Genomic DNA, 12,809 nt, shown 5'->3' with positions numbered 1-12,809 from the left:
TTGGGCTTCCGTGGCGCAATGGTTAGCGCGTTCGGCTGTTAACCGAAAGGTTGGTGGTTCGAGCCCACCCGGGAGCGGTGTTGTGAGGTCTTAGATGTAACGTAAAATTCAGAGTTTTTTAAAAATAACTGACGAACATTTAATTTTTGGGCTTCCTTGGCTCCATGGTTAGCGTGTTCGGATGTTAAGCTAAAGGTTGGTGGTTCGAGCCCACCCGGGAGCAGTGTTGTGAAGTCTCAAATGTAACGTAAAAAGCCAAAGTTTTTCCACAATACCTGACGACCATTTAATTTTTGGTTTTCCGTGGCTCAATGGTTAGCGCGTTCGGCTGTTAACTAATAGGTTGGTGGTTCGAGCCCACCCGGGAGCGGAGTTGTGAAATCTCACAGGTAACGTAAAAATCCAAAGTTTTTCCACAATACCTGACGAACATTTAATCTTTGGGCTTCCGTTGCGCAATGGTTAACGCCGTCGGCTGTTAACCGAAAGGTTGGTGGTTCGAGCCCACCCGGGAGCGGTGTTGTGAGCTCTCACATGTAACGTAAAAAGCCAAAGTGTTTCCACAATACCCAACGACCATTTAATTTTTGGTTTTCCGTGGCTCAATGGTTAGCGCGTTCGGCTGTTAACTAATAGGTTGGTGGTTCGAGCCCACCCGGGAGCGGAGTTGTGAAATCTCACAGGTAACGTAAAAATCCAAAGTTTTTCCACAATACCTGACGAACATTTAATCTTTGGGCTTCCGTTGCGCAATGGTTAACGCCGTCGGCTGTTAACCGAAAGGTTGGTGGTTCGAGCCCATCCGGGAGCGGTGTTGTGAGGTCTTAGATGTAACGTAAACTTCAGAGTTTTTTAAAAATACCTGACGAACATTTAATCTTTGGGCTTCCGTGGCGCAATGGTTAGCGCGTTCGGCTGTTAACTGAAAGGTTGGTGGTTCGAGACCATCCGGGAGCGGTGTTGTGAGGTCTCAGATGTGACGTAAAAAGTCAAAGTTTTTCCACAATACCTGACGACCATTTAATTTTTGAGCTTCCGTGGCGCAATGGTTAGCGCGTTCGGCTGTTAACCGAAAGGTTGGTGGTTCGAGCCCATCCGGGAGCGGTGTTGTGAGGTCTCAGATGTGACGTAAAAAGTCAAAGTTTTTCCACAATACCTGACGAACATTTAATTTTTGGGCTTCCGTGGCGCAATGGTTAGCGCGTTCGGCTGTTAACCGAAAGGTTGGTGGTTCGAGCCCACCCGGGAGCGGTGTTGTGAAATCTCACATGTAACGTAAAACTCCAAAGTTTTTCCACAATACCTGACGAACATTTAATTTTTGGGCTTCCGTTGCGCAATGGTTAACGCCGTCGGCTGTTAACCGAAAGGTTGGTGGTTCGAGCCCATCCGGGAGCGGTGTTGTGAGGTCTTAGATGTAACGTAAAATTCAGAGTTTTTTAAAAATAACTGACGAACATTTAATTTTTGGGCTTCCGTGGCGCAATGGTTAGCGCGTTCGGCTGTTAACCGAAAGTTTGGTGGTTCGAGCCCATCCGGGAGCGGTGTTGTGAGGTCTTAGATGTAACGTAAAATTCAGAGTTTTTTAAAAATACCTGACGAACATTTAATCTTTGGGCTTCTGTGGCGCAATGGTTAGCGCGTTCGGCTGTTAACCGAAAGGTTGGTGGTTCGAGCCCACCCGGGAGCGGTGTTGTGAGCTCTCACATGTAACGTAAAAAGCCAAAGTGTTTCCACAATACCCGACGACCATTTAATTTTTGGGCTTCCGTGGCGCAATGGTTAGCGCGTTCGGCTGTTAACCGAAAGGTTGGTGGTTCGAGCCCACCCGGGAGCGGTGTTGTGAGCTCTCACATGTAACGTAAAAAGCCAAAGTTTTTCCACAATACCTGACGAACATTTACTCTTTGGGCTTCCGTGGCGCAATGGTTAGCGCGTTCGGCTGTTAACCGAAAGGTTGGTGGTTCGAGCCCACCCGGGAGCGGTGTTGTGAAATCTCACATGTAAAGTAAAAATCCAAAGTTTTTCCACAATACCTGACGAACATTTTATCTTTGGGCTTCCGTTGCGCAATGGTTAACGCCGTCGGCTGTTAACCGAAAGGTTGGTGGTTCGAGCCCATCCGGGAGCGGTGTTGTGAGGTCTTAGATGTAACGTAAAATTCAGAGTTTTTTAAAAGTAACTGACGAACATTTAATTTTTAGCTTCCGTGGCGCAATGGTTAGCGCGTTCGGCTGTTAACCGAAAGGTTGGTGGTTCGAGCCCATCCGGGAGCGGTGTTGTGAGGTCTTAGATGTAACGTAAAATTCAGAGTTTTTTAAAAATACCTGACGAACATTTAATCTTTGGGCTTCTGTGGCGCAATGGTTAGCGCGTTCGGCTGTTAACAGAAAGGTTGGTGGTTCGAGCCCACCCGGGAGCGGTGTTGTGAAGTCTCAAATGTAACGTAAAAAGCCAAGGTTTTTCCACAATACCTGACGAACATTTAATCTTTGGGCTTCCGTGGCGCAATGGTTAGCGCGTTCGGTTGTTAACCGAAAGGTTGGTGGTTCGAGCCCACCCAGGAGCCGTGTTGTGAAGTCTCAAATGTAACGTAAAAAGCCAAGGTTTTTCCACAATACCTGACGAACATTTAATCTTTGGGCTTCCGTGGCGCAATGGTTAGCGCGTTCGGCTGTTAACCGAAAGGTTGGTGGTTCGAGCCCACCCGGGAGCGATGTTGTGAGCTCTCACATGTAACGTAAAAAGCCAAAGTGTTTCCACAATACCCGACGAACATTTAATCTTTGGGCTTCCGTGGCGCAATGGTTAGCGCGTTCGGCTGTTAACCGAAAGGTTGGTGGTTCGAGCCCACCCGGGAGCGGTGTTGTGAGATCTCACATGTAACGTAAAAATGCAAAGTTTTTCCACAATACCTGACGAGCATTTAATCTTTGGGCTTCTGTTGCGCAATGGTTAACGCCGTCGGCTGTTAACCGAAAGGTTGGTGGTTCGAGTCCATCCGGGAGCGGTGTTGTGAGGTCGTAGATGTAACGTATAATTCAGAGTTTTTTAAAAATATCTGACGAAAATTTAATTTTTGGGCTTCCGTGGCGCAATGGTTAGCGCGTTCAGCTGTTATTCAAAAGGTTTGTGGTTCGAGCCCATCCGGGAGCGATGTTTTGAAGTCTCGGATGTGACGTAAAAAGTCAGAGTTTTTCCACAATACCTGACGACCATATCATTTCTGAGCTTCCTTGGCTCGAAGGTTAGCGCGTTCGGATGTTAACCAAAAGGTTGATGGTTCGAGCCCACCCGGCTGCCGTGTTGTGAAGTCTCAAATGTAACGTAAAAAGCCTAAGTATTTCCACAATACCTGACGACCGTTTAATTTTTGAGCTTCCGTGGCACAATGGTTAGCGCGTTCAGCTGTTAACCGAAAGGTTGGTGGTTCGAGCCCACCCGGGAGCGGTGTTGTGAGATCTCAAACGTAATGTCAAATGCCAAAGTTTTTCCACAATACCTGACGAACATTTAATCTTTTGGGCTTCCGTTGCGCAATGGTTAACGCCGTCGGATGTTAACCAAAAGGTTGGTGGTTCGACCCCACCCGGCTGCCGTGTTGTGAAGTCTCAAATGTAACGTAAAAAGCCAAGGTTTTTCCACAATACCTGACGAACATTTAATCTTTGGGCTTCCGTGGCGCAATGGTTAGCGCGTTCGGCTGTTAACCGAAATGTTGGTGGTTCGAGCCCACCCAGGAGCCGTGTTGTGAAGTCTCAAATGTAACGTAAAAAGCCAAGGTTTTTCCACAATACCTGACGAACATTTAATCTTTGGGCTTCCGTGGCGCAATGGTTAGCGCGTTCAGCTGTTAACCGAAAGGTTGGTGGTTCAAGCCCACCCGGGAGCGGTGTTGTGAGCTCTCACATGTAACGTAAAAAGCCAAAGTGTTTCCACAATACCCGACGACCATTTAATTTTTGGGCTTCCGTGGCGCAATGGTTAGCGCGTTCGGCTGTTAACCGAAAGGTTGGTGGTTCGAGCCCATCCGTGAGCGGTGTTGTGAGGTCTTAGATGTAACGTAAAATTCAGAGTTTTTTAAAAATAACTGACGAACATTTAATTTTTGGGCTTCCGTGGCGCAATGGTTAGAGCGTTCAGCTGTTATTCAAAAGGTTTGTGGTTCGAGCCCATCCGGGAGCGGTGTTGTGAAATCTCAAACGTAATGTCAAATGCCAACGTTTTTCCACAATACCTGACGAACATTTAATCTTTGGGCTTCCGTGGCGCAATGGTTAGCGCGTTCGGCTGTTAACCGAAAGGTTGGTGGTTCGAGCCCACCCGGGAGCGGTGTTGTGAAATCTCATATGTAACGTAAAAATCCAAAGTTTTTCCACAATACCTGACGAACATTTTATCTTTGGGCTTCCGTTGCGCAATGGTTATCGCCGTCGGCTTTTAACCGAAAGGTTGGTGGTTCGAGCTCACCCAGGAGCCGTGTTGTGAAGTCTCAAATGTAACGTAAAAAGCCAAGGTTTTTCCACAATACCTGACGAACATTTAATCTTTGGGCTTCCGTGGCGCAATGGTTAGCGCGTTCGGCTATTAACCGAAAGGTTGGTGGTTCGAGCCCACCCAGGAGCCGTGTTGTGAAGTCTCAAATGTAACGTAAAAAGCCAAGGTTTTTCCACAATACCTGACGAACATTTAGTCTTTGGGCTTCCGTGGCGCAATGGTTAGCGCGTTCGGCTGTTAACCGAAAGGTTGGTGGTTCGAGCCCACCCGGGAGCGGTGTTGTGAGCTCTCACATGTAACGTAAAAAGCCAAAGTGTTTCCACAATACCCGACGACCATTTAATTTTTGTTCTTCCGTCGCGCAATGGTTAGCGCGTTCGGCTGTTAACCGAAAGGTTGGTGGTTCGAGCCCACCCGGGAGCGGTGTTGTGAGATCTCAAACGTAATGTCAAATGCCAAAGTTTTTCCACAATACCTGACGAACATTTAATCTTTGGGCTTCCGTGGCGCAATGGTTAGCGCGTTCGGCTGTTAACCGAAAGGTTGGTGGTTCGAGCCCACCCGGGAGCGGTGTTGTGAAATCTCATATGTAACGTAAAAATCCAAAGTTTTTCCACAATACCTGACGAACATTTTATCTTTGGGCTTCCGTTGCGCAATGGTTAACGCCGTCGGCTGTTAACCGAAAGGTTGGTGGTTCGAGCTCACCCAGGAGCCGTGTTGTGAAGTCTCAAATGTAACGTAAAAAGCCAAGGTTTTTCCACAATACCTGACGAACATTTAATCTTTGGGCTTCCGTGGCGCAATGGTTAGCGCGTTCGGCTGTTAACCGAAAGGTTGGTGGTTCGAGCCCACCCAGGAGCCGTGTTGTGAAGTCTCAAATGTAACGTAAAAAGCCAAGGTTTTTCCACAATACCTGACGAACATTTAATCTTTGGGCTTCCGTGGCGCAATGGTTAGCGCGTTCAGCTGTTAACCGAAAGGTTGGTGGTTCAAGCCCACCCGGGAGCGGTGTTGTGAGCTCTCACATGTAACGTAAAAAGCCAAAGTGTTTCCACAATACCCGACGACCATTTAATTTTTGGGCTTCCGTGGCGCAATGGTTAGCGCGTTCGGCTGTTAACCGAAAGGTTGGTGGTTCGAGCCCATCCGTGAGCGGTGTTGTGAGGTCTTAGATGTAACGTAAAATTCAGAGTTTTTTAAAAATAACTGACGAACATTTAATTTTTGGGCTTCCGTGGCGCAATGGTTAGAGCGTTCAGCTGTTATTCAAAAGGTTTGTGGTTCGAGCCCATCCGGGAGCGGTGTTGTGAAATCTCAAACGTAATGTCAAATGCCAACGTTTTTCCACAATACCTGACGAACATTTAATCTTTGGGCTTCCGTGGCGCAATGGTTAGCGCGTTCGGCTGTTAACCGAAAGGTTGGTGGTTCGAGCCCACCCGGGAGCGGTGTTGTGAAATCTCATATGTAACGTAAAAATCCAAAGTTTTTCCACAATACCTGACGAACATTTTATCTTTGGGCTTCCGTTGCGCAATGGTTATCGCCGTCGGCTTTTAACCGAAAGGTTGGTGGTTCGAGCTCACCCAGGAGCCGTGTTGTGAAGTCTCAAATGTAACGTAAAAAGCCAAGGTTTTTCCACAATACCTGACGAACATTTAATCTTTGGGCTTCCGTGGCGCAATGGTTAGCGCGTTCGGCTGTTAACCGAAAGGTTGGTGGTTCGAGCCCACCCAGGAGCCGTGTTGTGAAGTCTCAAATGTAACGTAAAAAGCCAAGGTTTTTCCACAATACCTGACGAACATTTAATCTTTGGGCTTCCGTGGCGCAATGGTTAGCGCGTTCAGCTGTTAACCGAAAGGTTGGTGGTTCAAGCCCACCCGGGAGCGGTGTTGTGAGCTCTCACATGTAACGTAAAAAGCCAAAGTGTTTCCACAATACCCGACGACCATTTAATTTTTGGGCTTCCGTGGCGCAATGGTTAGCGCGTTCGGCTGTTAACCGAAAGGTTGGTGGTTCGAGCCCATCCGTGAGCGGTGTTGTGAGGTCTTAGATGTAACGTAAAATTCAGAGTTTTTTAAAAATAACTGACGAACATTTAATTTTTGGGCTTCCGTGGCGCAATGGTTAGAGCGTTCAGCTGTTATTCAAAAGGTTTGTGGTTCGAGCCCATCCGGGAGCGGTGTTGTGAAATCTCAAACGTAATGTCAAATGCCAACGTTTTTCCACAATACCTGACGAACATTTAATCTTTGGGCTTCCGTGGCGCAATGGTTAGCGCGTTCGGCTGTTAACCGAAAGGTTGGTGGTTCGAGCCCACCCGGGAGCGGTGTTGTGAAATCTCATATGTAACGTAAAAATCCAAAGTTTTTCCACAATACCTGACGAACATTTTATCTTTGGGCTTCCGTTGCGCAATGGTTAACGCCGTCGGCTGTTAACCGAAAGGTTGGTGGTTCGAGCTCACCCAGGAGCCGTGTTGTGAAGTCTCAAATGTAACGTAAAAAGCCAAGGTTTTTCCACAATACCTGACGAACATTTAATCTTTGGGCTTCCGTGGCGCAATGGTTAGCGCGTTCGGCTGTTAACCGAAAGGTTGGTGGTTCGAGCCCACCCAGGAGCCGTGTTGTGAAGTCTCAAATGTAACGTAAAAAGCCAAGGTTTTTCCACAATACCTGACGAACATTTAATCTTTGGGCTTCCGTGGCGCAATGGTTAGCGCGTTCAGCTGTTAACCGAAAGGTTGGTGGTTCAAGCCCACCCGGGAGCGGTGTTGTGAGCTCTCACATGTAACGTAAAAAGCCAAAGTGTTTCCACAATACCCGACGACCATTTAATTTTTGGGCTTCCGTGGCGCAATGGTTAGCGCGTTCGGCTGTTAACCGAAAGGTTGGTGGTTCGAGCCCATCCGTGAGCGGTGTTGTGAGGTCTTAGATGTAACGTAAAATTCAGAGTTTTTTAAAAATAACTGACGAACATTTAATTTTTGGGCTTCCGTGGCGCAATGGTTAGAGCGTTCAGCTGTTATTCAAAAGGTTTGTGGTTCGAGCCCATCCGGGAGCGGTGTTGTGAAATCTCAAACGTAATGTCAAATGCCAACGTTTTTCCACAATACCTGACGAACATTTAATCTTTGGGCTTCCGTGGCGCAATGGTTAGCGCGTTCGGCTGTTAACCGAAAGGTTGGTGGTTCGAGCCCACCCGGGAGCGGTGTTGTGAAATCTCATATGTAACGTAAAAATCCAAAGTTTTTCCACAATACCTGACGAACATTTTATCTTTGGGCTTCCGTTGCGCAATGGTTATCGCCGTCGGCTTTTAACCGAAAGGTTGGTGGTTCGAGCTCACCCAGGAGCCGTGTTGTGAAGTCTCAAATGTAACGTAAAAAGCCAAGGTTTTTCCACAATACCTGACGAACATTTAATCTTTGGGCTTCCGTGGCGCAATGGTTAGCGCGTTCGGCTGTTAACCGAAAGGTTGGTGGTTCGAGCCCACCCAGGAGCCGTGTTGTGAAGTCTCAAATGTAACGTAAAAAGCCAAGGTTTTTCCACAATACCTGACGAACATTTAATCTTTGGGCTTCCGTGGCGCAATGGTTAGCGCGTTCAGCTGTTAACCGAAAGGTTGGTGGTTCAAGCCCACCCGGGAGCGGTGTTGTGAGCTCTCACATGTAACGTAAAAAGCCAAAGTGTTTCCACAATACCCGACGACCATTTAATTTTTGGGCTTCCGTGGCGCAATGGTTAGCGCGTTCGGCTGTTAACCGAAAGGTTGGTGGTTCGAGCCCATCCGTGAGCGGTGTTGTGAGGTCTTAGATGTAACGTAAAATTCAGAGTTTTTTAAAAATAACTGACGAACATTTAATTTTTGGGCTTCCGTGGCGCAATGGTTAGAGCGTTCAGCTGTTATTCAAAAGGTTTGTGGTTCGAGCCCATCCGGGAGCGGTGTTGTGAAATCTCAAACGTAATGTCAAATGCCAACGTTTTTCCACAATACCTGACGAACATTTAATCTTTGGGCTTCCGTGGCGCAATGGTTAGCGCGTTCGGCTGTTAACCGAAAGGTTGGTGGTTCGAGCCCACCCGGGAGCGGTGTTGTGAAATCTCATATGTAACGTAAAAATCCAAAGTTTTTCCACAATACCTGACGAACATTTTATCTTTGGGCTTCCGTTGCGCAATGGTTATCGCCGTCGGCTTTTAACCGAAAGGTTGGTGGTTCGAGCTCACCCAGGAGCCGTGTTGTGAAGTCTCAAATGTAACGTAAAAAGCCAAGGTTTTTCCACAATACCTGACGAACATTTAATCTTTGGGCTTCCGTGGCGCAATGGTTAGCGCGTTCGGCTATTAACCGAAAGGTTGGTGGTTCGAGCCCACCCAGGAGCCGTGTTGTGAAGTCTCAAATGTAACGTAAAAAGCCAAGGTTTTTCCACAATACCTGACGAACATTTAATCTTTGGGCTTCCGTGGCGCAATGGTTAGCGCGTTCGGCTGTTAACCGAAAGGTTGGTGGTTCGAGCCCACCCGGGAGCGGTGTTGTGAGCTCTCACATGTAACGTAAAAAGCCAAAGTGTTTCCACAATACCCGACGACCATTTAATTTTTGTTCTTCCGTGGCGCAATGGTTAGCGCGTTCGGCTGTTAACCGAAAGGTTGGTGGTTCGAGCCCACCCGGGAGCGGTGTTGTGAGATCTCAAACGTAATGTCAAATGCCAAAGTTTTTCCACAATACCTGACGAACATTTAATCTTTGGGCTTCCGTGGCGCAATGGTTAGCGCGTTCGGCTGTTAACCGAAAGGTTGGTGGTTCGAGCCCACCCGGGAGCGGTGTTGTGAAATCTCATATGTAACGTAAAAATCCAATGTTTTTCCACAATACCTGACGAACATTTTATCTTTGGGCTTCCGTTGCGCAATGGTTAACGCCGTCGGCTGTTAACCGAAAGGTTGGTGGTTCGAGCTCACCCAGGAGCCGTGTTGTGAAGTCTCAAATGTAACGTAAAAAGCCAAGGTTTTTCCACAATACCTGACGAACATTTAATCTTTGGGCTTCCGTGGCGCAATGGTTAGCGCGTTCGGCTGTTAACCGAAAGGTTGGTGGTTCGAGCCCACCCAGGAGCCGTGTTGTGAAGTCTCAAATGTAACGTAAAAAGCCAAGGTTTTTCCACAATACCTGACGAACATTTAATCTTTGGGCTTCCGTGGCGCAATGGTTAGCGCGTTCAGCTGTTAACCGAAAGGTTGGTGGTTCAAGCCCACCCGGGAGCGGTGTTGTGAGCTCTCTCATGTAACGTAAAAAGCCAAAGTGTTTCCACAATACCCGACGACCATTTAATTTTTGGGCTTCCGTGGCGCAATGGTTAGCGCGTTCGGCTGTTAACCGAAAGGTTGGTGGTTCGAGCCCAAACGTGAGCGGTGTTGTGAGGTCTTAGATGTAACGTAAAATTCAGAGTTTTTTAAAAATAACTGACGAACATTTAATTTTTGGGCTTCCGTGGCGCAATGGTTAGAGCGTTCAGCTGTTATTCAAAAGGTTTGTGGTTCGAGCCCATCCGGGAGCGGTGTTGTGAAATCTCAAACGTAATGTCAAATGCCAACGTTTTTCCACAATAGCTGACGAACATTTAATCTTTGGGCTTCCGTGGCGCAATGGTTAGCGCGTTCGGCTGTTAACCGAAAGGTTGGTGGTTCGAGCCCACCCGGGAGCGGTGTTGTGAAATCTCATATGTAACGTAAAAATCCAAAGTTTTTCCACAATACCTGACGAACATTTTATCTTTGGGCTTCCGTTGCGCAATGGTTATCGCCGTCGGCTTTTAACCGAAAGGTTGGTGGTTCGAACTCACCCAGGAGCCGTGTTGTGAAGTCTCAAATGTAACGTAAAAAGCCAAGGTTTTTCCACAATACCTGACGAACATTTAATCTTTGGGCTTCCGTGGCGCAATGGTTAGCGCGTTCGGCTATTAACCGAAAGGTTGGTGGTTCGAGCCCACCCAGGAGCCGTGTTGTGAAGTCTCAAATGTAACGTAAAAAGCCAAGGTTTTTCCACAATACCTGACGAACATTTAATCTTTGGGCTTCCGTGGCGCAATGGTTAGCGCGTTCGGCTGTTAACCGAAAGGTTGGTGGTTCGAGCCCACCCGGGAGCGGTGTTGTGAGCTCTCACATGTAACGTAAAAAGCCAAAGTGTTTCCACAATACCCGACGACCATTTAATTTTTGTTCTTCCGTGGCGCAATGGTTAGCGCGTTCGGCTGTTAACCGAAAGGTTGGTGGTTCGAGCCCATCCGTGAGCGGTGTTGTGAGGTCTTAGATGTAACGTAAAATTCAGAGTTTTTTAAAAATAACTGACGAACATTTAATTTTTGGGCTTCCGTGGAGCAATGGTTAGAGCGTTCAGCTGTTATTCAAAAGGTTTGTGGTTCGAGCCCATCCGGGAGCGGTGTTGTGAAGTCTCAGATGTGACGTAAAAAGTCAAAGTTTTTCCACAATACCTGACGACCATTTAATTTTTGGTTTTCCGTGGCTCAATGGTTAGCGCGTTCGGCTGTTAACTAATAGGTTGGTGGTTCGAGCCCACCCGGGAGCGGAGTTGTGAAATCTCACAGGTAACGTAAAAATCCAAAGTTTTTCCACAATACCTGACGAACATTTAATCTTTGGGCTTCCGTGGCGCAATGGTTAGCGCGTTCGGCTGTTAACCGAAAGGTTGGTGGTTCGAGCCCACCCGGGAGCGGTGTTGTGAAATCTCATATGTAACGTAAAAATCCAAAGTTTTTCCACAATACCTGACGAACATTTTATCTTTGGGCTTCCGTTGCGCAATGGTTAACGCCGTCGGCTGTTAACCGAAAGGTTGGTGGTTCGAGCTCACCCAGGAGCCGTGTTGTGAAGTCTCAAATGTAACGTAAAAAGCCAAGGTTTTTCCACAATACCTGACGAACATTTAATCTTTGGGCTTCCGTGGCGCAATGGTTAGCGCGTTCGGCTGTTAACCGAAAGGTTGGTGGTTCGAGCCCACCCAGGAGCCGTGTTGTGAAGTCTCAAATGTAACGTAAAAAGCCAAGGTTTTTCCACAATACCTGACGAACATTTAATCTTTGGGCTTCCGTGGCGCAATGGTTAGCGCGTTCAGCTGTTAACCGAAAGGTTGGTGGTTCAAGCCCACCCGGGAGCGGTGTTGTGAGCTCTCACATGTAACGTAAAAAGCCAAAGTGTTTCCACAATACCCGACGACCATTTAATTTTTGGGCTTCCGTGGCGCAATGGTTAGCGCGTTCGGCTGTTAACCGAAAGGTTGGTGGTTCGAGCCCATCCGTGAGCGGTGTTGTGAGGTCTTAGATGTAACGTAAAATTCAGAGTTTTTTAAAAATAACTGACGAACATTTAATTTTTGGGCTTCCGTGGCGCAATGGTTAGAGCGTTCAGCTGTTATTCAAAAGGTTTGTGGTTCGAGCCCATCCGGGAGCGGTGTTGTGAAATCTCAAACGTAATGTCAAATGCCAACGTTTTTCCACAATACCTGACGAACATTTAATCTTTGGGCTTCCGTGGCGCAATGGTTAGCGCGTTCGGCTGTTAACCGAAAGGTTGGTGGTTCGAGCCCACCCGGGAGCGGTGTTGTGAAATCTCATATGTAACGTAAAAATCCAAAGTTTTTCCACAATACCTGACGAACATTTTATCTTTGGGCTTCCGTTGCGCAATGGTTACCGCCGTCGGCTTTTAACCGAAAGGTTGGTGGTTCGAGCTCACCCAGGAGCCGTGTTGTGAAGTCTCAAATGTAACGTAAAAAGCCAAGGTTTTTCCACAATACCTGACGAACATTTAATCTTTGGGCTTCCGTGGCGCAATGGTTAGCGCGTTCGGCTATTAACCGAAAGGTTGGTGGTTCGAGCCCACCCAGGAGCCGTGTTGTGAAGTCTCAAATGTAACGTAAAAAGCCAAGGTTTTTCCACAATACCTGACGAACATTTAATCTTTGGGCTTCCGTGGCGCAATGGTTAGCGCGTTCGGCTGTTAACCGAAAGGTTGGTGGTTCGAGCCCACCCGGGAGCGGTGTTGTGAGCTCTCACATGTAACGTAAAAAGCCAAAGTGTTTCCACAATACCCGACGACCATTTAATTTTTGTTCTTCCGTGGCGCAATGGTTAGCGCGTTCGGCTGTTAACCGAAAGGTTGGTGGTTCGAGCCCACCCGGGAGCGGTGTTGTGAGATCTCAAACGTAATGTCAAATGCCAAAGTTTTTCCACAATACCTGACGAACATTTAATCTTTGGGCTTCCGTGGCGCAATGGTTAGCGCGTTCGG

General features: G+C 47.6%; 24 non-coding genes across 24 annotated transcripts; all 24 read left to right on the top strand.

Moving 5' to 3' along the window:
* The first annotated feature begins 4 nt into the window (after window positions 1-4).
* TRNAN-GUU (transfer RNA asparagine (anticodon GUU)) lies at window positions 5-77 on the top strand. The gene has a single exon. It is a non-coding gene; the product is annotated as a tRNA-Asn (tRNA).
* A 1,101-nt stretch (window positions 78-1,178) lies between these two features.
* Window positions 1,179-1,251, top strand: TRNAN-GUU (transfer RNA asparagine (anticodon GUU)). Its single transcript has one exon. It is a non-coding gene; the product is annotated as a tRNA-Asn (tRNA).
* Window positions 1,252-1,764: 513 nt separating this feature from the next.
* TRNAN-GUU (transfer RNA asparagine (anticodon GUU)) lies at window positions 1,765-1,837 on the top strand. The gene has a single exon. It is a non-coding gene; the product is annotated as a tRNA-Asn (tRNA).
* Window positions 1,838-1,911: 74 nt separating this feature from the next.
* On the top strand, window positions 1,912-1,984 carry TRNAN-GUU (transfer RNA asparagine (anticodon GUU)). The gene has a single exon. It is a non-coding gene; the product is annotated as a tRNA-Asn (tRNA).
* A 659-nt stretch (window positions 1,985-2,643) lies between these two features.
* TRNAN-GUU (transfer RNA asparagine (anticodon GUU)) lies at window positions 2,644-2,716 on the top strand. The gene has a single exon. It is a non-coding gene; the product is annotated as a tRNA-Asn (tRNA).
* A 74-nt stretch (window positions 2,717-2,790) lies between these two features.
* On the top strand, window positions 2,791-2,863 carry TRNAN-GUU (transfer RNA asparagine (anticodon GUU)). Its single transcript has one exon. It is a non-coding gene; the product is annotated as a tRNA-Asn (tRNA).
* A 1,396-nt stretch (window positions 2,864-4,259) lies between these two features.
* TRNAN-GUU (transfer RNA asparagine (anticodon GUU)) lies at window positions 4,260-4,332 on the top strand. Its single transcript has one exon. It is a non-coding gene; the product is annotated as a tRNA-Asn (tRNA).
* A 221-nt stretch (window positions 4,333-4,553) lies between these two features.
* Window positions 4,554-4,626, top strand: TRNAN-AUU (transfer RNA asparagine (anticodon AUU)). Its single transcript has one exon. It is a non-coding gene; the product is annotated as a tRNA-Asn (tRNA).
* Window positions 4,627-4,700: 74 nt separating this feature from the next.
* Window positions 4,701-4,773, top strand: TRNAN-GUU (transfer RNA asparagine (anticodon GUU)). The gene has a single exon. It is a non-coding gene; the product is annotated as a tRNA-Asn (tRNA).
* A 221-nt stretch (window positions 4,774-4,994) lies between these two features.
* TRNAN-GUU (transfer RNA asparagine (anticodon GUU)) lies at window positions 4,995-5,067 on the top strand. The gene has a single exon. It is a non-coding gene; the product is annotated as a tRNA-Asn (tRNA).
* An 808-nt stretch (window positions 5,068-5,875) lies between these two features.
* Window positions 5,876-5,948, top strand: TRNAN-GUU (transfer RNA asparagine (anticodon GUU)). The gene has a single exon. It is a non-coding gene; the product is annotated as a tRNA-Asn (tRNA).
* An 808-nt stretch (window positions 5,949-6,756) lies between these two features.
* TRNAN-GUU (transfer RNA asparagine (anticodon GUU)) lies at window positions 6,757-6,829 on the top strand. Its single transcript has one exon. It is a non-coding gene; the product is annotated as a tRNA-Asn (tRNA).
* Window positions 6,830-7,637: 808 nt separating this feature from the next.
* Window positions 7,638-7,710, top strand: TRNAN-GUU (transfer RNA asparagine (anticodon GUU)). Its single transcript has one exon. It is a non-coding gene; the product is annotated as a tRNA-Asn (tRNA).
* Window positions 7,711-8,518: 808 nt separating this feature from the next.
* On the top strand, window positions 8,519-8,591 carry TRNAN-GUU (transfer RNA asparagine (anticodon GUU)). The gene has a single exon. It is a non-coding gene; the product is annotated as a tRNA-Asn (tRNA).
* A 221-nt stretch (window positions 8,592-8,812) lies between these two features.
* On the top strand, window positions 8,813-8,885 carry TRNAN-AUU (transfer RNA asparagine (anticodon AUU)). Its single transcript has one exon. It is a non-coding gene; the product is annotated as a tRNA-Asn (tRNA).
* Window positions 8,886-8,959: 74 nt separating this feature from the next.
* On the top strand, window positions 8,960-9,032 carry TRNAN-GUU (transfer RNA asparagine (anticodon GUU)). Its single transcript has one exon. It is a non-coding gene; the product is annotated as a tRNA-Asn (tRNA).
* Window positions 9,033-9,253: 221 nt separating this feature from the next.
* On the top strand, window positions 9,254-9,326 carry TRNAN-GUU (transfer RNA asparagine (anticodon GUU)). Its single transcript has one exon. It is a non-coding gene; the product is annotated as a tRNA-Asn (tRNA).
* Window positions 9,327-10,134: 808 nt separating this feature from the next.
* On the top strand, window positions 10,135-10,207 carry TRNAN-GUU (transfer RNA asparagine (anticodon GUU)). Its single transcript has one exon. It is a non-coding gene; the product is annotated as a tRNA-Asn (tRNA).
* Window positions 10,208-10,428: 221 nt separating this feature from the next.
* Window positions 10,429-10,501, top strand: TRNAN-AUU (transfer RNA asparagine (anticodon AUU)). The gene has a single exon. It is a non-coding gene; the product is annotated as a tRNA-Asn (tRNA).
* A 74-nt stretch (window positions 10,502-10,575) lies between these two features.
* Window positions 10,576-10,648, top strand: TRNAN-GUU (transfer RNA asparagine (anticodon GUU)). Its single transcript has one exon. It is a non-coding gene; the product is annotated as a tRNA-Asn (tRNA).
* A 514-nt stretch (window positions 10,649-11,162) lies between these two features.
* On the top strand, window positions 11,163-11,235 carry TRNAN-GUU (transfer RNA asparagine (anticodon GUU)). The gene has a single exon. It is a non-coding gene; the product is annotated as a tRNA-Asn (tRNA).
* Window positions 11,236-12,043: 808 nt separating this feature from the next.
* TRNAN-GUU (transfer RNA asparagine (anticodon GUU)) lies at window positions 12,044-12,116 on the top strand. Its single transcript has one exon. It is a non-coding gene; the product is annotated as a tRNA-Asn (tRNA).
* A 221-nt stretch (window positions 12,117-12,337) lies between these two features.
* TRNAN-AUU (transfer RNA asparagine (anticodon AUU)) lies at window positions 12,338-12,410 on the top strand. Its single transcript has one exon. It is a non-coding gene; the product is annotated as a tRNA-Asn (tRNA).
* A 74-nt stretch (window positions 12,411-12,484) lies between these two features.
* Window positions 12,485-12,557, top strand: TRNAN-GUU (transfer RNA asparagine (anticodon GUU)). Its single transcript has one exon. It is a non-coding gene; the product is annotated as a tRNA-Asn (tRNA).
* The last annotated feature ends 252 nt before the right edge of the window (window positions 12,558-12,809 follow it).

The sequence above is a fragment of the Phalangium opilio genome, unplaced genomic scaffold, assembly GCF_054372755.1.
Source record: "Phalangium opilio isolate 3A_F unplaced genomic scaffold, DU_Popi_V2 ptg000352l_1, whole genome shotgun sequence".
Classification (NCBI taxonomy): Eukaryota; Metazoa; Arthropoda; class Arachnida; order Opiliones; family Phalangiidae; genus Phalangium; species Phalangium opilio.
The sequence above is the reverse complement of the archived record's forward strand: the minus strand, read 5'-3'. Positions and strand labels throughout refer to the sequence as shown.